We start from the raw sequence: 14,089 nt of genomic DNA on the forward strand, positions 1-14,089 counted from the left end.
AGATCACATAGCCTTTATTAGGATGCCACACTTTAAGATTGGCTGGATTCTGCACTGCCACTGCAATGCCTAGATTCAGAAGCTTCTTGTGGATTGCTTGGAGCTGCTGTCCCATTACTGATGTCTTTTCCAAATCTGCAATTCGAAGCACTCTTTTTCCATCTACCAGAAGCAATCCCTTCAAAGCAGCAGTCATATGCGAGATAGCCCCCTGAGGTTCAGATGTTAAAGCAAACAACTTGATGAAACCACCCTCAGACATCACTGCTGTTTTTGACGATGCAGATGGGAACCTGTCACATTTCTTGTCGTATCTCAGCCACCACCCCCTGGGAGTAGTGGTGTGTAGGTGCTCACCGAAGAACAAGCTCACGGATTGCCTCTACTATAGGTGTTCGAGGGTCCACAGGGGAAAGTGCATAAATCTCTGACCATTTTCTGATGTCTCAAATTTACTGTCCACTGCTCTCCAAACTTCTTATGCCCCCTCTCTTGCTCCTCTACCCCCACCAGGCCTATTTTCAGGAAACACACCTTGGCATCCAATGATTTCACTATCTGGCCTCCATCTTCCTCAAACATGCATTAACAGCAAATGTGGATTTCTCAAATTACTCCCATCATGATTTTTTCTGAGCTTTGGCCAAATCTCTCAATGCCATACTTTGAGCCTTTTCATCAGCAAAACTGCCATCCCTTCATGGAGAAAGAAAGTCTTGCTTGTTTTATTGTATGTGTCATGCAAGCCATCTCTGCTGCATTCTGCTCTTCATCCCTCTCATCCAGCGACTGGGGCTACCAGACGGCCGGAAGGTCCTTTGACAGATGTCATAACTCCTGGAAGCCTCTTTCTCACAATACCTACTCTCTGTCTACCAGTCAGGTCAAGGTGCAGCAAACTGCTCCAGACCTGTTTTTTTATGAGTCTTCAATTTCACACAGAACCCCACACCCAACTATAAATGCTATTGGAGCTTGTCTTCTCCACTCTCATTGCTGGGGCCGAGCAATCCACCCACCTGTCATCTTGGTCCTGTGATGTGGCTGGGGGCTTCCCTTCTACCACCAATTCTGGTGCCCTTGAGAGAAACCTATATATACATGAAAGAGCATTTTCCTCCAGCACCCCAATTCCAGGATGTCACCTCTCTACTTACATTGTCCTGAGCCAGTTATATGACGGAACACCGAATTTTAAACTACTACTAACCTTAACAACGAGGTCGGAACACCGACCTCGTCTTTACTACTAATGATTTTACCACGAATGCCTTTACAACGATATTTCGTTGTAAAGGCATTCCTGATAAAATCATTAGCAATAGGTACCATTCACCCTACATCCCTCACCCCACCCCCCCAACCCCACCCCAAAACCTAAAACCCCCTGACCCCCCACCCACTCCCCAAAACCAAAAATGCCCCACCCCCCAACCCCACCCTAAAACCTAAAACCCCCTGACCCCCCACCCACTCCCCAAAAGCAAAAACGCCCCACCCCCCAACCCCACCCCAAAACCTAAAACCCCCTGACCCCCCCACCCACTCCCCAAAACCAAAAACGCCCCACCCCCCCAACCCCACCCTAAAACCTAAAACCCCCTGACCCCCCACCCACTCCCCAAAACCAAAAACGCCCCACCCCCCAACCCCACCCTAAAACCTAAAACCCCGACCACCCACCCCTCCCCAAAACCAAAAACGCCCCATCCCCCCAACCACACCCCAAAACCTAAAACCCCCGACCCCCCACCCCCTCCCCAAAACCAAAAACGCCCCACCCCCAACCCCACCCCAAAACCTAAAACCCCCTGACCCCCCACCCCTTCCCCAAAACCTAAAACCCCCCACTTACCTGAGTCGTCACCTTGTCATCTGCGTCGTCCTCCTCAGCCGACTCCCTTGTTTGTACCTTAACCATGCATGTTCGTTGTTCAGGACATGCGTGGTTAAGGCACAAAATAACGAAGTCGTGGTTAAAGAAAGCGTTGTTCCGCTTTCGTTAACCAGGACTTCGTTATAAAAAAATTCGGCATAAAGGATGTTTCCCTCCTGAGCCATTGTCCTTTTGTTCAGATATTCAGTGGGGAGATAAAATATAGGTTGCTGCAATGTTCCACCCACACGCTACATGTTTCAGAAGTGTACCACTCCTAAATTCACATCTACCCCTATTGTTTTGCAAAGTACCAAAAAGTTGCAGAACAAAGAAGAGTTTGAATGATTACACAGAGGTAGAGTGACTACTGTACTGTAACGATCATGATGCTGTTGCAATAATTGACTTTCCTTATGATAAAGCTATTTATGTATGTTTAGTATTTAAATTAAAATGGACCGTGAGATGTTTTGAAGTAACTGAGGAGCGAGTCAGTGGTGGGTGATGGGGAAACAGTTGAAAGAGAGCAAGAAAACACATGCACTCCTTCCCTCACGTCGCAGCAGAAACCTGGAACAGACTCCCCACACATCTCCGGACCATCACCTCACTTCCAGAATCTAGAATGGCCCTCAATACCTGACTGTTTGAATAAGCCTCCGGGACCTGCAGGCACCTGGGTACCATATCAGGTGATTAGCGACGCTTTTTGATTGATCACTCAAATATATATTGTAACTTTATTACATTTTTGCATATTTGTGCATTTCAAAGTATTGAAAGGTAATCATTGTTTGAGCAGTATACCAATTTTCATGTGGTTGTTCTGATTTCAGACATTAAGGCTCATTTCCCACGTAAGGGTCTGGACAGGGGCTGCAGAAGAAACACAGCCTCTGCCCAACCTCCTCCTCTAGTATGTGTGCAACTCTTCCTCAAACAGCGCAGAGCCTATCTTGTCTTATTACAATGTTGAATATGACACCAACTTCCTAACATCAACCCAGTCATTAACAGAATAAACGTTTAATTGTCCATGGTATGAAAATTCCTTCCTCACCTACATCTAATCATTGAATAGAGCTAAAAGTGGCCTATTTATAAGAATGTAATGAAGTGCCGTGTAGCAATTCACTTTGCTGCGCTGCACTGTGTGACATGGAAATGTCAGGCATGCCCTGTAATTCCGACAAAATGGCTCATTTCGGCCTTTTCCCCCTGCATGGCCCCATTTTAGTAGCCTAGCGCTAACACACACACATGCACTGTACCGCAAGGATTCCTTTCTGCACAAAAACAATCCTTAGAGGCATATTCTTCTTTCTATGTGTGTTGCAGACTAAGACTAAGGCAACACAATGATTTGTGCTGCATTGCCTTACATGAGATTTATGGAGCCACTCAGGGCCACGCACAGTGGCCTTGTATGGCTTCATAAATCACATGTAAGGCTTGCGGCTCTCGTGTACCTCGTTGATGGTGTTATAAGCAAACCAGCTCATAAATAGGCCCCTATGTGTCATGCAGAAAGCATATTGAGACCATGGGCCTGGCTACCTCCAAAGACTGTCCAATTTTTACCTACAATCATAGAACTTGCAAAACAGAACCTCTGAGCGGATCCAAAATTCTCCCTCTCCCCCTTCCGTGGCCAAAACATGGTGGAATATCCTTAGGAGCCAGGGCCTGAAACTTTCAAACATCGTGAGTCACTGGCTCCAAGCCGCACTGTCTCAGATAAAAAAACGGATCTTTTAATAGAACCAAGGATTTAACTAGAGCAAAATATACCTAAGATATAAACTGAAGAATGTCAGATTGGGACCCCACTTACATGTGGCTGGACTTTAAAACCCTTAATAATGTTCCTCTTTTTCAGTGCTCTGCAGTGACCAAGGTGGTGGGTCGGCACCATACAAACAGTATAATTTAAAATATGTGTAAAAGTGTTTTCTTTTCATTAAACAGTGCAAAAGGACCATTGCAGTTCAGTGATAGATTTGAAGATGTGGACATGTTACTTCTCCAGTTTTAAATAGCGCAAACTCGACCCAAAGTTATTGGAGCACTTTACACACCAGTTATATTACACACACCAGTTATATTACACAAGGACATACTACTTTTTTTGGTAGGCACAGGGATATAAAGTGAATTGTCCAGAATCACAGGCTGTTGAGCAGACACTGAGACTCGAACCTGGTTCACAAGCTCCAATGTAGCCAGCTCTGGATGTTACGCCACATCCTCTCACCATGGTCCAAAAAGAATATCAGAATTGCTCTAAACACTTCTCATTTTTCATTACTTCTCGCACGCTATTTCATGCCACGGGTTACTGTTTTTTAGGTCGAGCATAAGCATGCGACCTCTTGTATACTTTTAGGTATACTTCTTCTTTGGGCTCCCAGCTAATTTATTTGTTAGTTTCAGTGTCCTTTAAATATCCTTGCTTGGTAGTGGTCAGTCATGTCTCCCTGTCCCTCCTTCTTCTGCGTGGGAGCATGGACCAACTGCTGTATAATTATGCTTTGTCCTGTTTATTTGGTCTGTAGGGGACATTCTTTTCACTTTGTTTTCTGCTCCTGTCCAGGGAAGCTTCCCTTTTCATATACAGAACATTATTGCTCCAAGTATAGCTGTAAACAAGGCTATAAATCAGGCTGTTATCTTTGTCATATTTGGTCTTTGTGGGCTCTCTGCACCTTCTCTCAGCTGCCTGGCTTACACTCTTCCTTGGTTTGGATTTTGTTTACTAAGTGTGCCATCCTGTTGCTTATATCCTAGGCGCCCAGCTCTACCAGGGCTCCGCAATCCTTAGAGACAGTGCCCACTTCTGCTCAATACTGGGATCCCAATCACAGCTTCATCAGTGTACCTATGTTCACATACTCTGAGCCCTCAGCTGTGCCCGTGATAGGAACCCTACACGTGCTGTCTGCCAGAGCACCTCAGTTCTTACAGTCAGTACACTCTGCTGCTCCAGTACTGGGACCTTGGGCTCAGCTCCGTCACTGCACCTCAGTTCACACACTCTGAACCCTCAGCAGTGCCAGTAAAAGGAACCCCACACGTTCTGTCTGACAGAGCACCTCAGCTCTTCCAGTCAGTACACTCTGCTGCTCCAGTAATGGGACCTTGGGCCCAGCTCTGTCAGTGCAATTCAGTTCACACACTCTGAGCCCTCAGCCGTGCCATTGCCAGGAACCCCACACGTGCTGTCTGCCAGAACACCTCAGTTCTTGCAGTGAGCACATTCTGCTGCTCCAGTACTGGGACCTCAGGCACAGCTTCATCAGTGAATCTCAGTTCACACACTCCAAGCCCCTTAGCCGTGCCTGAACCCCACACACCCTGTCTGCCAGAGGATCTCAGTTCTTACAGTCAGTACTGTCTGCTGTTCCAGTACTGGGACCTCCGGTGCAGCTCTATCAGTGCACCTCAGTTCTACCCCACAAGGTCACTTCCTTTCCTATACTGGGACCCTGCTCACATACAGTTTCATTACAGCAGCTCAATTCTAATATTCAGTCCCACCGCCAAGCCAATACTGGACCTAAAAGAGAAAGACACAGTTCAGCCATTTCTTCTCAGTACTAAGGCTCATACACATGCCCTTCAGGACTCCTGGCTTCTGTGGTTCACAGGTAATGCCACTCCCATGCTGGTACCCACTCGCATCTTCACCAGGGCACCTCCTCGCTAACATTCGGCAACACTGGCACGCCAATACTAGGTTACACACATAGCTCCATTAACCTACCTCACTTCAGACCTTGTGTCCCCGTTACCATTCCAGTACTGCAGCCCATGTACAACTCTGTCAGTGCACCTCAACCCTAACCTGCAGCACCCCACTATTCCAAAACCAGGAATTACATGTCACTCTGTTTCTCATTCTGCACCCGATGCCTTTCTTTTTTGCAGCACTGGGCCGGGACACAGATCTGTCTACACCCCCAATCCTGATCTGAAGCACCCCAATATTGCTGTATTGTGGTTCACATGCAACTCTCCTAATGCACCTCCTGCTGTTCCACACTCTGACTCCTGTTTGAGGACGTGGGGAAGCCAATTAAATCAATTCTTCGCTGTCATCTTTGTTTGGGAGGGTCTGTTTCACCTATCTCACTCCGTTCTTCCCTTTACTCTGTTTACTCTCAAACTTTTCTTTCTCCCCAACTTTTCTCTTTCCAGCTCTTAAAATCCACATTCGCTCTTTCTTCCAACTGTATATTTCTACTCCTCTCCCTTTTATTGATTTCCCTCTAACCCTTACTACCTCCTCTTTCAAACTCACCTATTTCTTTCTTTGTTTCATTCCTCTCTATTTTTACATCAGGTTTTCATTCTTTCACTATTTTTTTCTCCCTTCATTGTTTCTTTGTGTTTTTTTATTTGTTCTTTCCTTTGACTCGGTATGCATCCTTTCACTTTTTTTTTGTTGATTTTTTACCTTTCTTTCTCTGGTGTTTTTCTTATCTTTATCTGTCAATTCAAGATTTACTATAAATCCCTCTTTTTCCCGTCTGTTGACCCGAAGAGTCAAAGTGGTTTTCCCATTCTGTCTCTGTGGGAAATGTGTCAGTACATATATGCTCCGGTTTTTTCACTGCTTGTTTCTTCCACCATCTCTCTTTTTTTCTCTAATGTTCATTTTTTTCTTTCTTTTCACACTTTTCCTTATGTTTTCCTCTTTAACTTTTGTTCACTAGCTACCTTAATTTTGTCTCACACATTTGCTCTATTTCTTCTTAGTTGTTTTTTCATTTTCTCATTCCTGCTTTCACTTCTTTTTTTATTTCATTGTGACCCCTACTCTTTCTTCCTTTTATCTGTTGTATTCCTTTAACTTCTCTTTTATCCAGTTTCTCTCCTGAGGCCTAGTTATCAATGGAGCAACAGGTGCAGTGGCACCGGGGCCCAGAGACCTATGAACCTCACTCAACTCTAATTACTGCTGTATTTTCTTACTGAAATTCAAGTCAACCATTTTTCTTTCTCACTCCAGGACCCATGTCTCCCTTACTACGTCACTTATCCTCTTGGTCTTTACTCCCGACTCCTTCTTTACTTTAACCCTCCAATTCGTCCCAAATTATATTTTTGTTATCGTGTTTTGAGCATTAAACTCTGATGCTAAAAGTTGAATTTCTGATAAAGGTTTATAAGATAATTGTATATGTTATCAGATAGAAAAAGAAGGTAAATGGAAGTGCTTTAGTTAAATGCTGGGCCACTGGAATTATATGGCAGGAAAAGACAAAATTATGAGGTAGGGTTGAGCAATTTATGTGGCAAGAAAACACCTGTTATGAATTTACAATGCCAATACCTCTAACTCAAGAAAATTCGAGACCTATTGCATTGGAAATGCTTGTTCTGTTATGTTTTTCTCAGTGGGCAGGCTTGCAGTTCTTTGTGCAAAGAGGTCGAAGTAGGTCGACAGCAGAAAATGGTAGAAAATAAACGTGTTAGAATATTGTAAAACAACCAATTATTTTCCTGGTGAGCATAACAACGGATTTTGGGAAACTGCAAAAACCTGGAAAAAGAACTGTGTACTGCAAACTGAATGGTTCTTTCGTCATTTTACCCAATAATGTCAGCAGGGCAAAAGAGATCCTTGTGATAACTGAAATATATACTGGAGCGGAATCCGATTTACTTTCCATTTAGCGTATTTGTGCATCTCATACTATCGATAGGTAATCATTGCTAGAGAGGCACATCAGGTTTCCCAATAGGTGGCCCAGAAGTCCACCGCACGTTTAATTCCCACAATCTGCAAGTCCTCTGTTTTTTTCAGACCCAATAAGAAGCCTGACGTGCTAATGAAGGGCAGCCTAAATTGTGCTTCTTCACAGCAAGACATGAGCAAAGTAAATAATGACCCTTTCACACATTGAGCTCTTCGGTGAGTACGGTTCAAGCAAAGCAATTAAAGTAAAAAGTGTTGCGCGGGAAAAAAATGATGGACTCCTATAGTTACTCGGTGTGTAAATTCTTAAGGGCACGCATTCATCTAAGGAAAAATGTGTTAGCTGTAAGGTGCAAAGTAAATTGTCTGTTTTTCTCATTAGTCTCTCTGTCTTTCCAGACCAGGGAGCATAAACAAAACACGCTATGAAAGCTGTAACATCCAATGTGGGAAAACACGGTGGGAACACACTTGACAATTATATGGTCCTTTGGGGGAGGCCCATTTGAATATACGAAGCATCAGTTTATCACCGTCTCTTTCACTGCTTAGGTAAAAGGAGAGTTTGCCTCCCTCTAACCTCCATTACCAGATGTTTGTATTTTATGCTTAAATGCCCAGATGTACCAGCAGAACCAGTGGCATAATGTCTACACATTTTCTTACCATGCTCCGGTTTCATCACAATTTCAGAATACAGGGCACCGATATACAAAGAAAATCAAAAGGCATTTATTTTATTTAAATATGCAGTTTTAAAAACGTTTACCGTCGAATGGACTAATTACTCGCGAGAAGTCTGTATTACCCCACGTCAAGGTCTCCCTCATCCCATACCCGATGTTTTGAGGCAAACTGCTTCGAGACAGGCCCCCTATTCAAATTGCTTGTTATCTTAAAAATGAATCACAGCTCACAGAGAGGGTATCAGCCTTTTTTTTCTTTTAACTTTCGGTACCCATAATCTCCTCTGCTCCGCTCAGGTGAGCTCTGGTAGTACTCAGGTTTTTCATATGAGAAGGAGAAAGAAAGGAAGGGGAGCAAGTATGGCTAGGACGAGGAAGTCCTGTACTGACAGTGATGAAGAGTTTTCGTCAGTGACTGGAACTTTACACCCTCTTGCAACCGCCTCATCATGCTTTGAGGACATAGAAAGAATATTTAGGCTTCTCATGCGATCCACATGAGAGTCAAATAAGACACAGACACCGAGTGACTTCTAGACATTTATATATTTTACAGCACAGAAACAAATCAAGGGCAACCAGTAGCTAAACCAACCTTTACAAAGGAACCTTGTGAAAAAGGGGCAAAGGCCAGACAATACACCTTGATTGTTAGCCCAGGAGGAAACCATAGCCTTGTATAAAGTGACTACATTTCTGGCACTCCGGAGACTTCATTAGCTTGGACCGTTCTAGACTAAAACAACTGTCTCGTAGAAGAAGTTGATGTTTTTCACCTTTACTGGCTACTCCAAATGCCATAAAGCTAGTCTAAGATCCCCTAAAAGTCAGTGCACAGGCAATAAATGAGAAAAATCATACAAAATATCAAGTGTGTGTGTAAAGCCCACTCCCTTTCATCAACCGGGCCAGGGAAAAAGGTAGGTAACACAATATACTGCCTCCCATGGAATCTCAAAGCTGCAGTGGAAACATATTCAGTAAACGAATGATCCGAAAGTACATTCTTAAGGTGAGGCAAAAACTGGAGCACCCAGTTTCAAGAACCGTTACCTAAGATAATTACTACCAAGATTGAGCCTGTTGCTGACAGAAGAGAAAGGAACACCTGGTCCAAAGACAAAGGAACCTCTTGCAAATCCCCCCAAACCAGGGGTAGTCCTCAAAAAGGAAAAGGAGGTCAATGGAGATGTCTGGACAGATGGAAACTCTTAAGTATAAGTAGCCAAGCCTACTAAAAGTATTAAAGTGTTAAGTCAATCCCAGGGAACTGTGAAGGCTTGCACCAATGCCCATTCCCAAATGAAAGTGGGCAGTCAAACCTTTAAGAGACCATTCCCTCAAGAAATCCACTATGAAAAGGATACAGGACAGAAGTGAACATTCTCAAAGAGCACACCATTTCTCGGAATGCCTAATGATGGGAATAACTTCCCAAAGCAAAAGGTTTCATGGAAGCCTGAAGATCAATAGCAACTGATGCTGAACATCATAACATTTGGAGCTCATACCTCTCACCCTCCAAGAAGTTGGACATAACCTACTGAGAGACATCAAAAGAAGGTCTGAGGTCAAGAAGGGTGAAATGTCCAACAGAATAGGAAGTCAATGACACTCTGCCAGCTTAAAAGTTGAGGGAACCACCAGGCCCAGGACCAGTGTGGAACTAACTATGTAGGCCCTTTCCTCTGAATGTTTCAAGGGAAGCACAAACATCCATAGCCCATGCCCCTTCTCTGTAACCCTGTTAACAAACCAGAGAAAGAAGATCATCATTCCTGTAGGTAAATGCATCTACTATTATTCAAGCAAGAGGAAACCTCCTGTGTCTATGTTGTAGGGAGAACACTCATTTTTTAAAAGAGATCTGACCTTCATATCTCTATGTGACATGCTTCATCATCGAATCTTTACCAGGTATTGATGATTATACTGGTTGGGCTCAAACCCACTTTTGGGGGGAACTCTTTTATTTTGTGGGTAATTGCAAAATTGAGGACTTAGACCAATGTGTAAGACATCCACTTTCTATTGTAAAGAAAAGAAACACCAACCACTGCATACAAACTCAAGCAGATCCAAAACAGCAACTGCTTTCACTCTCATAATTCAACACACAAAAATCCAACATTCTAGAATAACATACCATAACAGAGCCCATAGGGTAGATTACAGAAGGGAAGGCACCAAATAGATGTTCTGAATAATCCAAACAATAACACAGTAATTCCACTGATTGGGACAGGAAAAAATGGATTAAAATTGCCATGAGGTATCCTAAATGCTTGCACGCTATATATTCAGGGGCGCCTCTTGGTGACTGAAAACTAAATTGGACGTGTCTGGAAAAATAATGGTTCCAACAACCCCTAATCAGTCAACAGATCTAGCCAAGAATGACCCACATCTCAACAAATAATCTGAAAGTCAAGAGGATGAATCTTGGAGGTCCCAAATGAGGTGAACCCTGATTCAGTCCGTAGTCTTGCAGGATATAAATCACCATTAATGAAACAAGGAGTGTGTCTGGAGCACAGTGCTTTTATGAGTCTACACAAATTATACAGAGAGTCCCCCCACAATGGTTGACATATGTCCAGACGTCCTTACAGTCTGCCACACCAGAAACAAGCAATTCAAAATCAGTGAGCCAAAGTTAAAATATCCTTCCGAATTGCTATCAACTCCTTCTAACTGACAAACCTTCTCAGGAAATAACAAGGTAAGTATCAAAGTCTTTCAGGATTGCATCTCACCCAAAGTGACAGGCATCCATTATAAGAACACAAGACGAGAGAGGATCCTAGGCTTCAATAGATATGGTAAGATTGTCCAACCATAAGGCAATGGCAGACTGAATCTCTGGTGTTACAGCTAGCCTTTTAATCCACCTCCCAAGGACACTAGAGTTCCTGAAGAAACTAGGCAGAAAGTTTCAAGTGAAAACGGACCCAATGTACTACCACTACTGTGGCAACAAACACCATTTGTATCCTCAGAGATAACCTGTCTGACAGTTTCGGAGGCATGAACTTAAAGCTCTCTGTCTGGCCTAAAGAAGTAAGTTTGCCATATTTGGATAAAACTGAAAGTCTTGAAGAACTTTGCATATCATAGTTGTGCCTTGCACAGTCCTAGGGAGAGAAGAGGCACAAATGAAATCTACAGCAACATAAAGAAAGATTTCCTTGTATAATAATGCTACAATTTGTAAACTGTACTTTGGTGAACACCCTTGGAGGAGCAGCCAACCTGGAGGGCAACACCCAGAATAGGTTGGGGACTTTGCCTACCATAAACCACCAGAACCTGCATGATCTGCACACATCGCTTGAATCCAGAGACAAAAATAAGCCACCACTGTGGACAAGAGGAATGATTGGCAGAAAGAACACCATGCAAAAAATCCAGTAAGTCACAAATAGGTTGTCATATTTCAGGTCTGCAATCACCATCATGAACAGAAGGGAGTAAGGACCTTGCCTTATCACGCTCTTCTCAAGGAGAGATCACACCAGTGCCTGAAGAGCTCCTGTTTTCACTGGCACATGTGTGTCTGACATAATCTAGGGAGAGGAAGAAGCTTGAGCCATTTGACAGACCTCAAGGAAATAGGCTAACAGGCCCACTATTCCAAACACTGGCACTAATGGGGAAATTCTACAATTGACCTCCCACACACAAGACTGCATAGCCATGCCTGAATGGCAGCAACTGCCTACAGCCAGGTCTGTGAATTGTCATGGAAAGGTGCCCTCAAACATAACCTGCCTCATCCACAAAAGGGCTGTTATGGTTGTTGTTGTAGATTAAGCTTTTGAGGTTGACACATAGAAACAAAAGATCACCAAGATGACACTGGCTGAAAGGGCTGCAGCACCGTCTTCTGCTCCATCATCTGCTTAAGTAGGTAGTTCAGGTCATGGTCAATAAACTGAGACTCATAAATGGAAGATGAATAATAACCTTCAGAACCACTACCAATTTCCAGAAATTCACCCAAAGGTGACAGCGTGAAGCAGTGGCATCACCACAACCAACATAGTCACAGAACAAAGCCCAGAGAATTACGGATCTAACAGAAACATGTGATTAGTTCCACAGTTGTCCACAAGTATAAATGTAATTCCCTTAGTTAACGGCATAATACAGTTCTTGAAAATCTTGCAACAGCACATCAGCTTTGTATTCTTGCTGAGATGATTCTAAGAAATCATGATCAAGAGGAAGCATTAAAAGATAGTCTCATCTTTCATATCTCAGGGCTCCGGGGCAATATCTCTTCTGAAGGAATGGAAGAGCTCTCAGCCATGTTGACCAGAAATAAGTTTACTTTGGGAATGGAAGAACACTCGGTTTAAGACCCCTCAGAGCTGTGTTTTTTGGCAGAGAACTGAGGAAACCTTGAATGGTCCAGTCTTTCCTTTTGTTGACAGTAGAACTTTGATAGACTTGCAGAGGGGTGGGGTATCAGGAGACTCAATCTGGTACCGACTAAGCCCTCTGGAGCATGTTCAGGAACATCAAAACCCAAATGGGCTCTAATATGGACTACCACTTCTTTTAATTGGAAGTCTTGAGCATACTGTCCCTTTGGCAATGGGTCCACAGGATTGTAAAGGTCTTCTTCCTACACCCTGCAGTGATTGACATGTGGCTGTTGCTCCTGAAATACAGCAGCTGCATCAATAATAAACTGCAGGTCTGTTCTGAAAAGGGCGACATGACAATCTCCATTATTAGTTTCAGAAGCAGGATCAGGGTGTCTCAAGTACAGGCTGTAGAAACTGGCTTTATGTGTGAGCATTGTGTGTGTCATGTTGCTGAGTCACTCACATAGTCACCTCTGTCAGACTTCTATTTAGAAATAGGTTTTGAAGCAATCTTTCCAGCAAATTACAAGAACCACAATGACAAAGTGAGGCACACCTGTAGAGCATGTCTGCCCTCCTCTGGAAGAGTCATATTTTGTCCAGGACCAAACCAAACACCTAACCTCTCCAAGCTAGCTTACAAAGGTTCATAGGGATGTGAAGAGGGATGTAAAAAGGGGAAAAGCAATGGCCTCCCTCTCAACTGGCCTGTGATTGGTTCATGGTATCCCACCAAACATCTGCCACGCCCCTGCTCCGCAGAGAAACAGTACAAACGTGGGCCACCTCATGCCCAGACACTACCTCAAAACATAAGGTCAAGGGTGAGAAAGATGGATTAGGTGATAATACATATTTTTTCTTGTAAAATAAATGGTTGAATTGTACATGTGTCTTATTAGTCCTTCATGAATCTCAGGAGCTTCAATAAGAAGCTGTTTGTTTATAATTTTATTTTTATATCTTCTAGTGGTAGCTGGCAACATGTTATGTTTATCTCACCTTTGAAAATTAACAAAGTGGTTTTCAGTGAGAAAAATGTGTGCTGTTGAGATGCTGAAATATTTATTATGTGTTGTGCAATAAAAGTATAAAAGACATATAGCTGTATGAAATCAAATTGCATCAATGACCCAAGAGGTTTCTTGGCAGTGCAGATGAAAGGTCTTTAGTCAACTACTTTGAGATGGCACAGAGTAATGAGATTGGTAGACAGATGGTGCCTGCTACAGACACTCCATCCTTAAAATGACTGAAAGCAACCCTTATTGAAACTCTCCCATACTCGTAGGAAATTGGGTTACAGGTTAAGGGGAGTGAAACCTACTCAAGCAGAGTTTTTGGTAAAAACAATGCCTAGAAGCACAAAGTGCCAAATGTAGTTATCTGATCATGCTCGCTAGGACAAAATCATAGGTTCGGGCTGTCTGTGATGGAGCATGGGCCGGAT

General features: G+C 43.4%; 1 protein-coding gene across 1 annotated transcript in view; it reads right to left on the reverse strand.

Moving 5' to 3' along the window:
- Positions 1-14,089, reverse strand: part of PTPRQ (protein tyrosine phosphatase receptor type Q) — a 1,423,303-nt gene that overhangs the window by 231,293 nt on the left and 1,177,921 nt on the right. The gene's annotated exons all lie outside the window — the stretch shown is intronic.

The sequence above is a fragment of the Pleurodeles waltl genome, chromosome 4_1 (genome assembly GCF_031143425.1).
Source record: "Pleurodeles waltl isolate 20211129_DDA chromosome 4_1, aPleWal1.hap1.20221129, whole genome shotgun sequence".
NCBI lineage: Eukaryota > Metazoa > Chordata > Amphibia > Caudata > Salamandridae > Pleurodeles > Pleurodeles waltl.